We start from the raw sequence: 14,155 nt of genomic DNA on the forward strand, positions 1-14,155 counted from the left end.
AATAATCTCAGGGTTGCTTTGGTGAAGTCTGACCTTACCAAACCCTACCATGTCAATGTGACCTGACGTGGCTGTCACGCTTTCACAGAATCACGGAATGGTTGGGGTTGGAAGGGACCTCTGGAGATCATTTAGTCCAACCCACCTGCTAAAGCAGGTTCACCTAGAGCAGATCGCACAGAAATGTGTCCAGGTGGGTTTTGAATGTCTCCAGAGAAGGAGCAGCCTGTTCCAGTGCTCTGGCACCCTCAAAGTAAAGAAGTTTCTCTTCATATTCAGATGGAACCTCCTGTACTTCAGTCTGTGCCCGTTGCACCTCATCCTATCGCTGGGCACCACTGAACGAAGTCTGGTCCCATCCTCTCGACACCCACCCTTGAGGTATTTATAAACACTGATGAGATCAATGGGTGGGAAGGAGCCTTCCTCTGGAAAAGGTGCAGGTGTCTGCTATCTGTCAGGTTTTTCTGGTAGCTTTGAAGCCATGTACTCATAATAAGGATGATTGCCCTCTGCTTTAGCACGGACATTCTGAGTGGAAGGAACCGAGAGGCCAGGGAGTGCGGGCGGCAAGCGGGGAGGCTCTCGGGCAGAGGAAGGCTGAGGGCCAGGGAGGGACCCTGAGGGACAGGGGAAGGTCAGTGTGGGAAGGCGGTGGGAGGACTGCAGGAGGGTGAGGTAGAGGTTGAAGCAGATTTGGGGAGGAGATGAGGAGCGGCGAGTGAGTGATGCTGGTGACTGGGAGAAGCAAAGGGGTCGAGGAAACTGACTGGGCAGCCTGGCGAGAAAGCCGTGAGGGGGAACCACCACCGGGCTGAGGCGTGATTGGGACCGGCTAGAGGGTCTGTACCAAAAACCGCGCCAGGGAGCCCATCCTGAGGGGACACGGCACCCAAGCACCCCCGAACTACACCCCCCATAACGCCTTTCGCAGCGCCCGGCACTGAGCATGCGCAGCAGCCGCCGCTCTCCCGAGCGCGGCGGGCGAGGGGCCGCCCGCCCCCCTCCCCCCCGCCGCCCCCCGCCGCCGCCGGGAGCGCGGGGGAGGCGGTGCCGCCCCGCCCCGCCCCGCCCCGCCGCCACGGCCCCTCTCCGCGGACAGCGCCCGCCTGCGAGCAGCTGGCGGCGCCGCCCGCCGCGGGCGGGGAGGCCGTGAGGAGGCGGTAGGGGCCGGGCCGGGCCGAGGGGGCGATTGCTGCCGTTGGCGCCGCGGACGGCAGGTGAGGCGGCGCGGGGCGGCCGTGGGGCGGCGGCGGCGGCGGCCCGGGCCGGGCCGGGCACCAGCAAAGGGCGGTTCGCGGGGGCCGGCGGCGGCTGCCACCTCTTTCCTGAGGGGAAAGTGCGGCCGGGGCGGTGTCTCTGGTGATCGGCGGCGACTGCACAGTGGGGAGGCACGGGGCGGAGGTGGGAACAAGCCGGGGCTCCCCACAGGGGTCCCCCCCGGGTTGCCCGGAGCGGAGCTGACCCGTTGGATGGGGAAAGCTTTCTGCTCCAGAGCCGGGGAGCCAAAGCGGTCCGGCAGCAGGGGCTGTGAGGGCTGGTTCTTGCAGGCAGCCGCCTGCACCGCTGAAACGCCGTTCAATTAAAACTCAGATAACCTCCCTAGAGGTCAAAGACGCTGCAGGTTTAAAGCCTACCAGGGCAAGTAAAGATGTAATTATGTTCTCCTGACAGTTTTCCTTGATGGTTGAGTGCCTTGGGAACCCCCCCCAGACACCTGCCTTCAGCTTTGAAAGCTTAGTAGTCCTTGTGAATTTGGCCCCAGTGGATGCGGGTGCCGAATTTATCGCATCCTGCCCCTTTTGATTATTGTGTGCTGACTAAGCGTGGTGGAAAAGTTTCTCTTGCATATGTCAGCTCAGGGTGCGTTGCACATGCATGCTCTGAGCTCAGGCTTACCCACTCTGCTTGTGTCCCCCAGCTTCCTTACAGCCCCTCTCAATTAACCCAATGTTTTAATGGGTTATTAACATAATGGCTGCTGCTTTGAAGAAAAAGAAAAGAAAAAAAAAAAGTAAAGAAGCATGCTCTTCTTGAGTAATGAGAATAATGACTGTATCTGAACAACTGGTAAAGGGAAGGGAACATATTGGTGTTTTCACACCAGTACCATAGTTGGATAACTATTGACAAATGCTGACTTTTAAACGATGACTGCTGATTCAGAAGAATATGTTGACTTTGGTAATAAAACAGTAACGGCTCCTTTTAATAGCGATCTCAAAACACTTGAACTGATAGATTGGCTTGTTAGCTCAAGTCTTGACTTAGCGGAGAACCAGAAGAGTTCTTATTCTCTGGGAGGATCTTCTCCCCCGAACAAATCTGACATATGCTAAACTCATCAACTGTAAGACAGGGTGTTTATTTTGCAGTATCATTTTCAAAAATGTGGTGGATACCAAATGCATGAACTAGATACAGGAAACCAGCTTTGCAGTCTGCTTTTCTGCAAGAGTGCATTTTGATGAGTTTATGATTGCAAGGTGGCAGTTTTACTTGGAGTCTCAGTTTTGTGTTTTAATTAGCTGTCATCAAAGCTGGAGTTCAGCCTCCAACACTTGCAAAGTGTACCATGAACATGCACTCTAGGTACCTTGTTAATGTTTTGGGACTAATTACCTAGAGCCTGTTCTCTGTTAAGCAATGTACAAAATGGATTGACTATATGGAAATATTTTTCCACTTAAATTTCCAATCTCCTGAGTCACATCTCACTGTGAACTTATAGAGGTTTGCTTCAGTCATCTGAAAATTGGGTGTTCTCATTCTCACCTCCTTCCCTTAAAAGCTGTTGCTTTGAAGTCTTCAGTAAGTACTGTTGGTTTAAACAGTTCCTTGTGAGAGCAGGCCACATTCAGTTACTGTTCCCAAGAGTTTTTAACAGATTTGTATCTGGCCTATGTTCTAACACAGCAAAGTCTTTAGGAGGTGTTTTAAAACATAGAGACTTAGAGATCCTCCACTAGTAAAACTATCATTTTATTCAAATAAACAGATGCATAGATGATTCCTCTCAGCAAAAGAACCTGCTTTATATTTAAAATGGCTTTTCCAACCAGAGCGTGTCTCGGCTCTGAAGGAGCAGATTTTTCTAGGAAGTGATGGGAGGCAGGAGGAATCACGAAAAGAAAAGTGGCGCAAGGGAGAGCATTAAACTGCAGAGCCAGAACCAGATCAGAGGTTCTCAGCTGTACAGACAAAATTTTGCCTTCTCACACTGTGGGACAACAATTTATTCAGTTGTTATCCAAGATGGTCACAGAATTCAGTTTTGTGGTTCAGATTGCGGGGTAGAATGGGTCTATTGGTCCACGAAGCTCAGGGAGGAGTGGGCTAGGAAGAGTAAGTGGAGTTTTGGGCAAAATGGGCAAAAACCAGCGACACTTCCACTGTTTTGCTGGCTACCTTCCTGGGAAAACCAGTGGCTGTTCCTGAGGGACCTCGCACAGTTGGTGCTGTGGGTGTGACTGAGGGTCGGTGTTGGTCAGTGGTTCTGCTGTGCTGGATGAGTGCATGACATGGGACCCTCTTCCTTCTCCTTCTGTGGTAGGACGTGTTCCCTCCTCCTCCATCAGCACGCCGTCTGCTCCAACACCATTCTGCCTTCCTCCTCCTGCAACTGTCTCTCCCTGTCCTGGCAGTGAACTGGTAGGTGTGAGGTGATGGAAGAAAGTAAGTTTCTTTCTTTGCCCTCCAAGCATGCAGACTGGGCCTGGCAGCACAGGCACATGGAAAGGCGGCTGCTCACATTTGGTCACACTAGACAACCCTTGGCTCTGCCTGTGCTTGGAGCAAGCTGTGAGCTGGGCATTGAACTCAGCACGGCAAAATTTAAACTGCAAGTTTTCAAAGCCAATTACTGGATGCAATCTGTGTCTGACGAGCTTCAGTTTCATTAGCTGCCTCCCAGGAGTATTGAGCTGCACAGCTCACCTTTGCAGAGATCAGATTCTCCTCTGTGATGTTATTAGGTGTTTTTAAAAATAGCTTCATCAGTCCACTTTAAAAGAGCTGGTCTGCTCTGATAACAGTGCCTGCTGGTGCTTTTCCAGATAAGGAACTTGTCACTTTTCCTTCTGTCATACATGCAGCTTCTGCTCTATTTAGAATAAAGCTTTAAAAAAAGACTACAAAGTAACTATCAGTCTTGTGTAAAGATTTATGTGTTTGGTTTAGGAACAACTGAACACTCCTTGTTTAACTACTTTGGACAGTATTGGTTTATGAGGAATATAGGATCAAAATAAATGCAGAGTTGAAGGTGTCTTGAGGATATCTTTATCATAAGATCTCTTATATAACAAAATGACAACAGGCAAGAGATCTCTTCCTTTTTTCTTTCAGTCCCAATGAGAAGTTCATTAGCTTTTAAAAGGGATCTGAAGTACTACATTGTGCATGTATGTCCATAATCTATAGGGCATTGGGAAGCAACCAGATTAAATAGTTTAAAAAGCAATTTCAATCTCTTTTGAGTGTCTGAAAAGTAGTTGTGTGCTTGTGCACACAAGGGGTGTCATAGGCAAGCTGCAGTTGCGTGACCTACCTAGTAATTATTCTACAATGATGTATGCAGGAGCAATGTTCGAATTTAGCAATTTCTTCGATGTTTTGTGAGCAGATGGCATTTTTAAAAAGGTCTATTAATTCTGTGGGAATTTAGTAATGGCTAATTGCTGGGAGGTTGGAAGAGAGTAGCAGTTGAAGTGAGGCTCCTGGCATCTCTGCTTGCAAAAGAGAGGCAGCCCTCCGCAGCATCTTTTCTAAGCTACAATCTTAGAAATCCTTGCTCAAGAATATTCACTGGTGTCCTCAGCATAAATTGGGAGCTTGTTGATCGCTCTTGATTAATTGAACTGTGCTTCATGAACCAGCCACATACTATTACAGGAAAAAAGCACTGGAGATGTCATGGCTTATTGTAGGACCCAGTGCACTGTGGATTTTCATAGGAAAGCCCTTTGTTCTTTCCCCCTTTCCCTCTTTCTTATTTGCCTCTCAGTTCATTTTCCTTTCTCCGTTTCTGTCTCTTTCACTGTGCCTTTGACTCAGGTCTATTAGTACTTCAAGCACTTGCCTAAATGTTTGCAGCATAGGATGTAAGTACCTATTTGCATCATCAAAGGATCACATTTCAAAATTACAACTTTTGCTTAGAACAAGAAGGAAAAGAGGTTCCTGGTTGCTATGGTAATGAGTGCTATGTAAATGCCTATAAATAAAGTAAACAGCTGATTCTTTTACTTCAATTTGCAGTATTTTTGCTTTACTAATGAGATATAATTAAATATCAAAATGGGAGGAGGTGATATTTTACCAGGTTTATTAAATGTGTATTATTCTTATCCTTTCTGTTTTACTGTATTTCTGCTGAAAACAATTAAATAGTAAGTTTGTTTTTTCTCTCTTAGAAAGCTAATGTTTTGAAAAATCTTAGTCTAGTATTTATGGAAAACACATTTAGATGCCAAAAGGCATTCCACTAAAAAGATGGTGTCCATTTTAAGTTTTATCAGAACATACCTTTTGAGCTAAATGCATATTTTTCTGTAAGAGACTATTATGTGCTGTCTCAACATTTAAGTTCCAGTCATAAGTGTCTGTAAATGTAATTATGTTCCTCTGCAGTATTTGAAACCCCACCAGTGCATAATAGCAAAACTTGAAAATGTCACTGACTATTATACTAAAATGACAAAGGTAGAGTAAAAAAATCAGATATTCCTTGTTGAAGTTTGAGGAGGAGGGGAGAATTGACTTTTTGTAAGCCTCACGTTCTCAGCTCCGTGATGTAAAAGTAACTTCCTCTCTCTGCTAAAGGTGATAATTGTGAAATGGATTGGATGGAGACAATAAATTGCTTCTTCAGAAGTCAGCGAGTAGCCATCGGCCATTGCTAAAAAGACTCTTTTCATTAGCAATCTGTGTCACCCAGTCCACTCACTCGCAGTTTCTGAAGCGTGACTGCAGCCCAGTTCCACACCAGTGCACTGGAGTATTCCCACTTGCAGGCATTTCTCACTCAGAAAAGGGGCGCACTTTGTTTAACAGCAAAGAAGAACTTGTAATAGAAGGAACTTTCCTTAGGGAAGAAAGTATTTATAATATACAGAAATACTCCTTTGTTAAGAGCTTAGTCTAGTTTCTTCGTGGAAAGTGATTTTGCTGTGGAGTGCAGGTTGGGCACTGGCAGGGAACAGATCTGCTTTCTCTAATACCACAGTCACAACTTTGTATTCAAGGAAACTCTCAGATTTCCAAAGAACTTTGAAGCACTATCCTGTCCTGTTAAATGTCTGGTAAAATAACACCATGTTTTTCACTGTCTTCGTTCCCTCTGTGCATTCAGATTCCTATCTACTTGCTTTAAGAATTTAAATTATATTTGACTAAAATACCTTTTACTTCAGAGCACGTGTAATTGGAAGGACAAGGATAGGCAGTATTTTTTTACAGTTACACACAATTACTTCACACAGAGCAAAACTTGGACATCTGCACACAGCTGCTGAAGGTAGGAGCAGAACAGGAGCAAGGAATGGTGGGTGTCCCTGAAGGTCTCACTTGAGCAGTGACAGCCTGTGCAGGTTTGATTTATGTTTCATAGGCCTGTCACTTTTGTCCCAGCCAAGCTGCTGCTGTGGCCAGGCTGGTGACGCTTACCTGAAGACTAGTGACAGCATCAGTGTTTCCTTGGCAGTGAATTAACCCCAGAGCTGCCTCTCAACCTGGTGCTTTGTGCCATGGGACTGTGCTGACCTCCCAGAGGGTGGTACAGAGTCCTGACTCTGCCTGCCTCAGCACCATGTTTTGTGTGGGCTTGAAGCCAGAATCAGGAGCAGGTTGTGCTCTCTACCTGCTGTAATGTGGTTTGAGCTTCATGTGTATCAAAGGCATTTTTACCTGCATTGAGGTAAGGCCTGGACAGTCAGTGTTTGACCTGCAGGTCTCAGCTGTCTTCACAGGATTGTGTGGCTGGCAGTGGACAAGGCAAACCAAGGTCTGTCCCAAAAGGGCCATTGCAAAGGCCAGTGAAGTTTGTAGGCAGCCTGAACCCAAACAGAATCTGTGCAGCCCACAAGAGCAACAGGGAGATGGGAAGGGTGGCAGACAGGGAGCCTTGGAAGTGCTCCAAGTTCGCAGCTGCTCCCAGGAATAACCTCTTGGGTTTGGTGTACCTGGAGACCACGTTGATGCTGGAGCAGGACCAGGCTCCAGAGTCATTGAGAGAGTTTTCTCAATTGGAAAGCACCATTATCACTAGTATATACTGCCTTTTAAGGGAGTGGCATCTTTATTTAGAAGCCTTTGCTTAGGGTATGAGGATGAAATACACATATTGATATTAATGACAGGACCAGCTGGTGAGTATAAGAGGCGGAGCTACTGTGTGTCTCCTTTTCCTGCATGGATAGGACAAAGTGTGAAATGGTGCATATACCATTTTTTCCCCCTTCTTCAGAAGTTCTGCTTTTCTCTGTGTATTTTTTTTTTCTTTCTTTAATTTTTTTTTTTTTTTTTTTAAAATGGATGGATATGATCCAGGACCATCTGGTGGAATTTGCTGTTGTCACATCTAGGTTTTCTGATGTATTGCCTGTCAAGTTATATTGTATGTTCAGATGAGTTTCTCATATGATGTGCTGACAACTGCTGACAGCCCTGAAATGGGAAGTTGGAAGCCTGGGAGAAGGAAGAGAGGGGCAGAGTTAGCTTTAAAAATGTAACCTTGATTGTTCTTGATTGGTGGGATTTCATTTCTGCTACCTGTGGTTATGTTTTTTAGTAAAGAAAGGTAAATGAGTGAACTTTAAACCAAGTGCATCTAAGCGCACCTAAGGTACTGTAATTAAACTTGGAAGGTTTGTAGTCTACTCTTAGTTTTATCGTTGATTTTTTTTTTTCCTTTTTGACACTGGGTTCCTCACCTAATCTTTCTCTGTTCTTAACTCCCCATCTGTAGACACTTTCACACGTACTTAAATTGTGGCCTTTCTTTCTTCCTTTACTCCTCATTCCTTTCCCAGTCCCTCCTTAAAAAGATCTCAAGATGCTTCTGTTTTTATTAGGATACCATCAGGTATTCTAATAATCCTAATAATTGTAGTATCTCAATATCCTAATCCTAAATCCTAATAATTCTGTAGTAAAATGAACTAAGATTTTTGGCTAATCAGTATTAACCTTTGCAGACAGATCACATGTATGAAAGCAATAAGCAACTCTGAAATAACTACAGTAATTAATTTCTTGCTGTTTTAATACTCAAATAATTAAGTAAAGCAGTTTTTTTGATGTAGAGGTCCACAGTGCAATTGCATTTCCTCACACATTGACAAAGATAATGCTGTACTTTGTAAAGCAGAATCGAAACAAGCTATAAACAGTTCTGTTTTGTTCCTCATTTTTTCTGCCATAATTTGAAACCCCAAGTAGCAATTAGGCTGGTGACAAGACAAATTTCACAACTTGTTATGATTCTTCTTTTTTTAATTGGCCAGATCAGTAAAGAAGTGATTTGTGTTTGAACTGTAAAGGTTCTTAGTTTATATAGTACTGGGAGAAAGCATAGTACAGGTACTTATGAAATGGTTGGAAGGAAGCCTGTTTGTAAGAAGAGGTGGGATTGCACTGCAAAGGCATGTCCAGGTGTGGTTCTGAACGCAGGCTCTCTCCCCCTGCCCCCAAAGCCATGGTGGTTATACTGGGCCTTCTGCTCTTTAGGTCCTGCTGAAATGTTGATGAAGTAGGAAGTCACAGAATCACAGAATGGTTGGGGTTGGAAGGGACCTCTGCAGATCATCTAGTCCAACCCACCTGCTAAAGCAGGTTCACCCAGAGCAGATCGCACAGGGATGTGTCCAGGCGGGTCCTGAATGTCTCCAGAGAAGGAGACTCCACAGCCTCTCTGGGCACCCTGTTCCAGTGCTCTGGCACCCTCAGAGTAAAGAAGTTTCTCCTTGTATTCAGATGGAACCTCCTGTGCTTCAATCTGTGGCCGCTGCCCCTCATCCTATCGTTGGGCACCACGGAAAAGATTCTGGTCCCATCTTATTGACATCCACCCTTGAGATATTTATAAACATTGATGAGATCCCCTCTCAACCTTCTCCAGGCTGAACAGACCCAGCTCTCTGTCTTTCCTCATAAGAAAGATGCTCCAGCCCCCTAATCATCTTCATATCCCACTGCTGGATTCCCTCCAATAGTTCCTTGCGCTTCTTGAACTGGAAACATCACTCCAAATGAGGCTTCACCAGGGCAGAGTAGAGTGGGAGAACAACCTCCCTCGACCTGCTGGTCACACTCTTCCTAATGCACCCCAGGGTACCGTTGGCCTTCTTGGCCATAACGGCACATTGCTGGCTCATGGTCAACCTGTCGTCAACCAGAACTCCCAGGTCCTTCTCCACAATGCTGCTTTCCAGCAGATCAACCCCCAATCTGTACTGGTGCAAAAGTCACCCTTGGAAAGGAAGAAACTTTCCTTCCGTGGGGGTTTGAATCTGAAGATGACAGTACTCAAGTTCAGGGTACTCTTGTTACAGTTTGCTAAGGAAGAAGCTCAAAAGCATTTACTTGTCTCTACTTAGTCTTGTGTCTCCTTGGTGCTACATCCTGGCCTGGGGGCTGTGAGTGCCCTTCTGTGGTAGATGTTGTGGTAAGCTGAGCAGGCCAGTAGAGCCTGACTATAGGAAAAAGTAACCACTGTTTGGTCTTCTGCAATTCCGTACTTTGTGAGAATCAGATAAGGAGGCCTGGAAATGATCCAGCTCCTGTGCTGTTGTAGGGGAGGGGTTGGGGTTTGCAAGGGTCAATGTGAGGGTACAGCAGCTCTCCATCATGGTGGTGGGTTGTGTTGCATGGAGCGCTGTTCTCGTACTGATCAAGCATCAGCTCTGCTATTGTCAGAAGAAGTGAACTTTGGAGGAAACCCCATAGATGGAATATGGCCATATTCTCTGCCTGTAACATGTTTGATAGCACTGCAGGGAGGCGAGGCTGGTCTTCAGTCCTTAACACATTAAATTAACTCTAGGGCAGCTTGCTGGGAAAAGGGTAATGAAGTGGGTTGGAAATGGGATGTATGTGCTCAAGCACATGCAGAGGGCTCAATACTTCTGGCAGCGTTCCCACAGGCATGTGGCTGGGGAGCAGCCAGGTCATACAGCACACTGTGCTGTTCGTTAAACGTATCCCAGTCCACATATGCAGCCAAAATCACTTGGCCAGGCATAAAAGGTGAAGTCGGTTAGGAAGGAGAGCAATCACATCAGGAGAAACTTATGAGAGGAGCTGGATGCCGTCTAGCGTAATGCTGGCTGTGTAGGGCATGTACTAGCCAGCGCCCTCTCAGGGGTTGCCTGAGTCCATTGCAGCAAAAATTTCAGCTCCTGATAGTGGAAACTGATGAAGATCTTGACACATCTATTCTGTTGTTTCAGGTTTCAGGTTTCTGTTTCAGCAGCTGCTGAATGGATCTGCAACGTGACTGACGTTGTGCGGTGCTTCATCTTTATTTCATGTGACAAGGAGGTGGGAGGGTGGAGATTACTTGAAGTGCCTGGCTAGAGACAGAATGTAATTTATCAGTGTTCATTTGTCTGGAGGGATACACAGCCCATATATAATTTAGAAACGTGTTAAAAAATAGGGAGCTGTTGTCTTTTAGAATCAGTGAGCACTCAAGTCTGTTGGTTTAAAATCTTGTTTCTGTGGCACATAAATGCACTGCTATGCATTTTGTATTTATATTGTGTGTACAGTATGAGTGATATGTCTAAAATGAACCAAAAAAGTGTGTATAAATAGAATTGAATTCATAAACTCAGAGTAATATGTATTTTCCATGTTCATGCTGAAATATCTGGAACTGCACATAGATTTATCCTGGTCAGTTCTTCTGAGATCACTTTTAATATAGATGTTTTTTCATATGTGATCTGCAAATGGATTTTTTTTGTTTCTGTTTTGCAGTAAGTATCCTTTCCCTCACTTTTTTCCTCCTCCCTTTGAGTCTTTTTTCTCTTTTTCTGATTCAAGCCTGGTGATGATATGCTATAGCTAGATTATCAGAGGGGGAAATGGGATATCAGTGTCTTCCACCTCACTGTTGAGAAACCTATGTTTTTATTTTCTGCAGCATACTGAGAGCAAGAGAAACAAGCAGGGTGTCGCCATCCTTTGTCACAGGCAGGATGATAGATTACACATCCTGGAAAGTTTAAAGATGTGTAAGAATGCGAATCCATGGCCCACAGGACGTGTGGTTGGAAGTGCCGATCCAGCGAGGAGTTAAGCACGTGCTTAAATCCAAGCATAAGCGTTGTTTCCATTGGGTGTATCTACCTGGCACCACGCTATTGGAGTAAGCAAAGCTCCTGCTATGAAAGGAGGATTGATTTGGTTTAGTGGCATGAAGCAGGGAAAGGAAATGAGCCTTTTCCAGTCACCTGGAAGAGCCGTCTGTGAGTAGTACAGGTGTTACTCTTCTGTGTCACTGTCCTTGACTCTACGGTATGAACGGATGTAGATGGAAACCCTAATCATTTGGCGTTTGCTACCTTACCATGCATGCATCCAGTTCCCCTCCTTACTTTTTACACTCTGCCCATGTCTGCTAACCATAAGCAGAAGAACACCTTGTCTGTAGTGGGCAGTTCTGTACTGTGGTGCCTCTGCCTACAAGGGCTGAAGCATTAGAAGAGACTTAGGAGAGAAATGCACAAGTTTTCCTCCCTTGCAAACAGGGAAATATGTAGACATTTTCGATAATTTACAATTCAACCTTTTCCCCTCCTGCCTAGCGTAAAAGCTTTGGATCTAAGCTCTGTACACTGGCTTGCTCTCTGCCAGCCTGAGAAAAGGAAAAGTGGTTAAAGGAGGGTTGTTTTTCTTCTGACTGCTGATGGCAGAGTGGTCTAGATCCTTTCTTCATCTGGTTCTTATTCTGGTTGTCCTTTAGTGGAAGCACTCTTCTTGGTTCTGTTTTCTTTTCTTCACTTTAGTTCATTCTTATGCCACGTTTCTTGTTCCTTTAAATCTGATAGCACGTGTGCTTTCTGAGGATGCAGCTCACTCTCTGCTCTGGGTGCTGTCTGCGTGCTCCTGGTCATTATCCCTTTCTTGCTGGATTTGAGCTTGCATTCTAACTGGAGGGGAGACGTCATTTTTGTGTGCAGATGGAAATGTTTTTATTGTTTTGGGGTTTTTTTGTTGTGTTTGGTTTTTTTTTTTTTTAATTTGGCACTGAATTAGATATCATCCCTCTTGCATCCTTGAGACTCTAAAAGAGAGATGGGGGGTGAGTTTTCCTGATGCACTGATTTTTATAGCATCATTTGTTTTCACTGAATTATCTCCAACTGGTCCCACAGCATTGCAGCTGGCACTGTGATTCTCACATTCATCTCCCGTGTTTGAAATGATTTTGTTTAATTCATACACTGCAATGAGGTCTCAGACTCATGATTGGAAATTCCTTGGTGCTTTACTGATAAACGCAGATCAAAAAGATAATCCCCCAGTCTGGCCTTTTTTTCTCTGGAGCGGTCTTTGAAGGTTTCTCATTCTTGTGATGTATATCCTTTGTCCAAGTGCATCTTCTTTTTGTTCTCTATTACCTTCCTACTTTTTTCTTTTCTTCCTTTCTTTTATTTCAATCCTATGTCTTCTGTATTCTTTTGGTTTGCTTTGTTTGGTAAGAGACATGTCTGAGTTTAGGTATAGTTGGCTATTTGGACTTGGCTTGGAAGTTTTCCTTAGGAATGTTTTCTAAGTGAAGGGCTTAATAGTTTGCCCCTTCAGCTTTTAAAGCTTTATCCACTGACAGCTGAAAAGTTTCACTGACATTTCCCTTCCTGCCTGCAGCTTTCATTGCCATTTGACTGTCTCCTGCACTAGAGTTTGCTTTGTCATACCTACAAGAAGCTGTGCTGCACAATTCTTGCATCTGGACCAACTGATGTTTCCCTCTTCCACTGTAAAATATTTTGCCTTTTCCTTTCAAAACACACATGCAAGTGTCCTCTCTCCTGGCCTTTGACTCTGCCTTATAAAACTGAAACAGAGATGTAGGGAATTATTGATAGCCGGACCCCTCTGCACAGTTGGATCCAGGAGCTCCTTCTTCAGCTGCTAGCTGTTCTGCAGACCACACATGTGTAAAAAGGGGCTAAGGGACATTTTGATGTTAAAGCAAGGAGATTGGGATTAAAGATGAGAGGAATAAGATTTTATTTGCTAAGAAGATTTTTTTTTTTGTATTTGTGAAAAAGTGTTTTTTGTAACATCCAGCTTACTTCCTAAAATTCAACTGGGAAAAATGTAATTCTCAATTAAAAATGTTTCGTTTTTGGTTGCAAAGATTTCTTTGTATATGGTGTTAATTTTCTTTCCATCTTTTTACTGGTTTACCTTAACAAAAGGATTACACATGTATTTTTGCTCTTGAGAGACTGGGTGTGATACAGTCTCTGCTTTAAACAGTTACCATGTAATTAGCAGGCAAAGATGTCTCTAAAGTCTGATCTGCCTGCTTCTTTGTTGCTCAAGGAGCAAAGAGGAGCTGAATTCTGGGATTTGCGTCCTTGATTGCAGGTCCTTGTTGCACAAATTTGGCATAGGGTACTTCTGTTTCAGAGAACCATCTCTCTTTTCAGCTTAGAGTTGTGTAGATGCTAGGCTGATGCTTGCATGAAGCCAAGGAATTTTAATGGGTTCCCCAGTTGTGCTCTGTGTACTTCTTGTGTGAAGTGGGCTTGCACACAGATCTTTCTTATTCATCTAGTTATGCTCTCTGATACAGTAATCAGTGGACCATATAGTTCTTAAAATATTCCTTTATAGAATCATAGAATAATTTGGTTGGAAGAGACCCTTAAGATCATTGAGTCCACCCATAACCTAACTCTGGCACTAACCCATGTCCCTGAGAACCTCGTCTCTGCATCTTTTAAACCCCTTCAGGGATGGTGACTCCACCACTGCCCTGGACAGCCTGTTCCAATCCCTGACAACCCTTTCCATGAAGAATTTTTTCCCAATTATGAAGTCTTGTGGCTAGCATTGAAAAAATAAGCTTTACTTTCCCTTCTTAGAGCTTCCCATCTCCAAAACCAGCCTGTTTGGAGTGTTTCTGCTACATCCTTCT

At 44.7% G+C, this 14,155-nt stretch overlaps 1 protein-coding gene across 3 annotated transcripts in view; it reads left to right on the forward strand.

The window, feature by feature from the left end:
- Positions 1-1,018: 1,018 nt before the first annotated feature.
- The window catches only part of POMGNT2 (protein O-linked mannose N-acetylglucosaminyltransferase 2 (beta 1,4-)), a 35,026-nt gene continuing 21,889 nt past the window's right edge, over positions 1,019-14,155 (forward strand). For 2 of the 3 annotated variants that reach the window (XM_065628958.1, XM_065628957.1), the window contains exon 1: positions 1,019-1,220. The gene's annotated coding sequence lies outside the window, so the exon portion shown is untranslated. Of the gene's footprint in view, positions 1,221-3,553; positions 3,652-14,155 lie in introns of all 3 variants that reach the window. The other variant, XM_065628959.1, reaches the window with a different exon arrangement.

The sequence above is a fragment of the Caloenas nicobarica genome, chromosome 2 (assembly GCF_036013445.1).
Source record: "Caloenas nicobarica isolate bCalNic1 chromosome 2, bCalNic1.hap1, whole genome shotgun sequence".
Taxonomy (NCBI): Eukaryota; Metazoa; Chordata; class Aves; order Columbiformes; family Columbidae; genus Caloenas; species Caloenas nicobarica.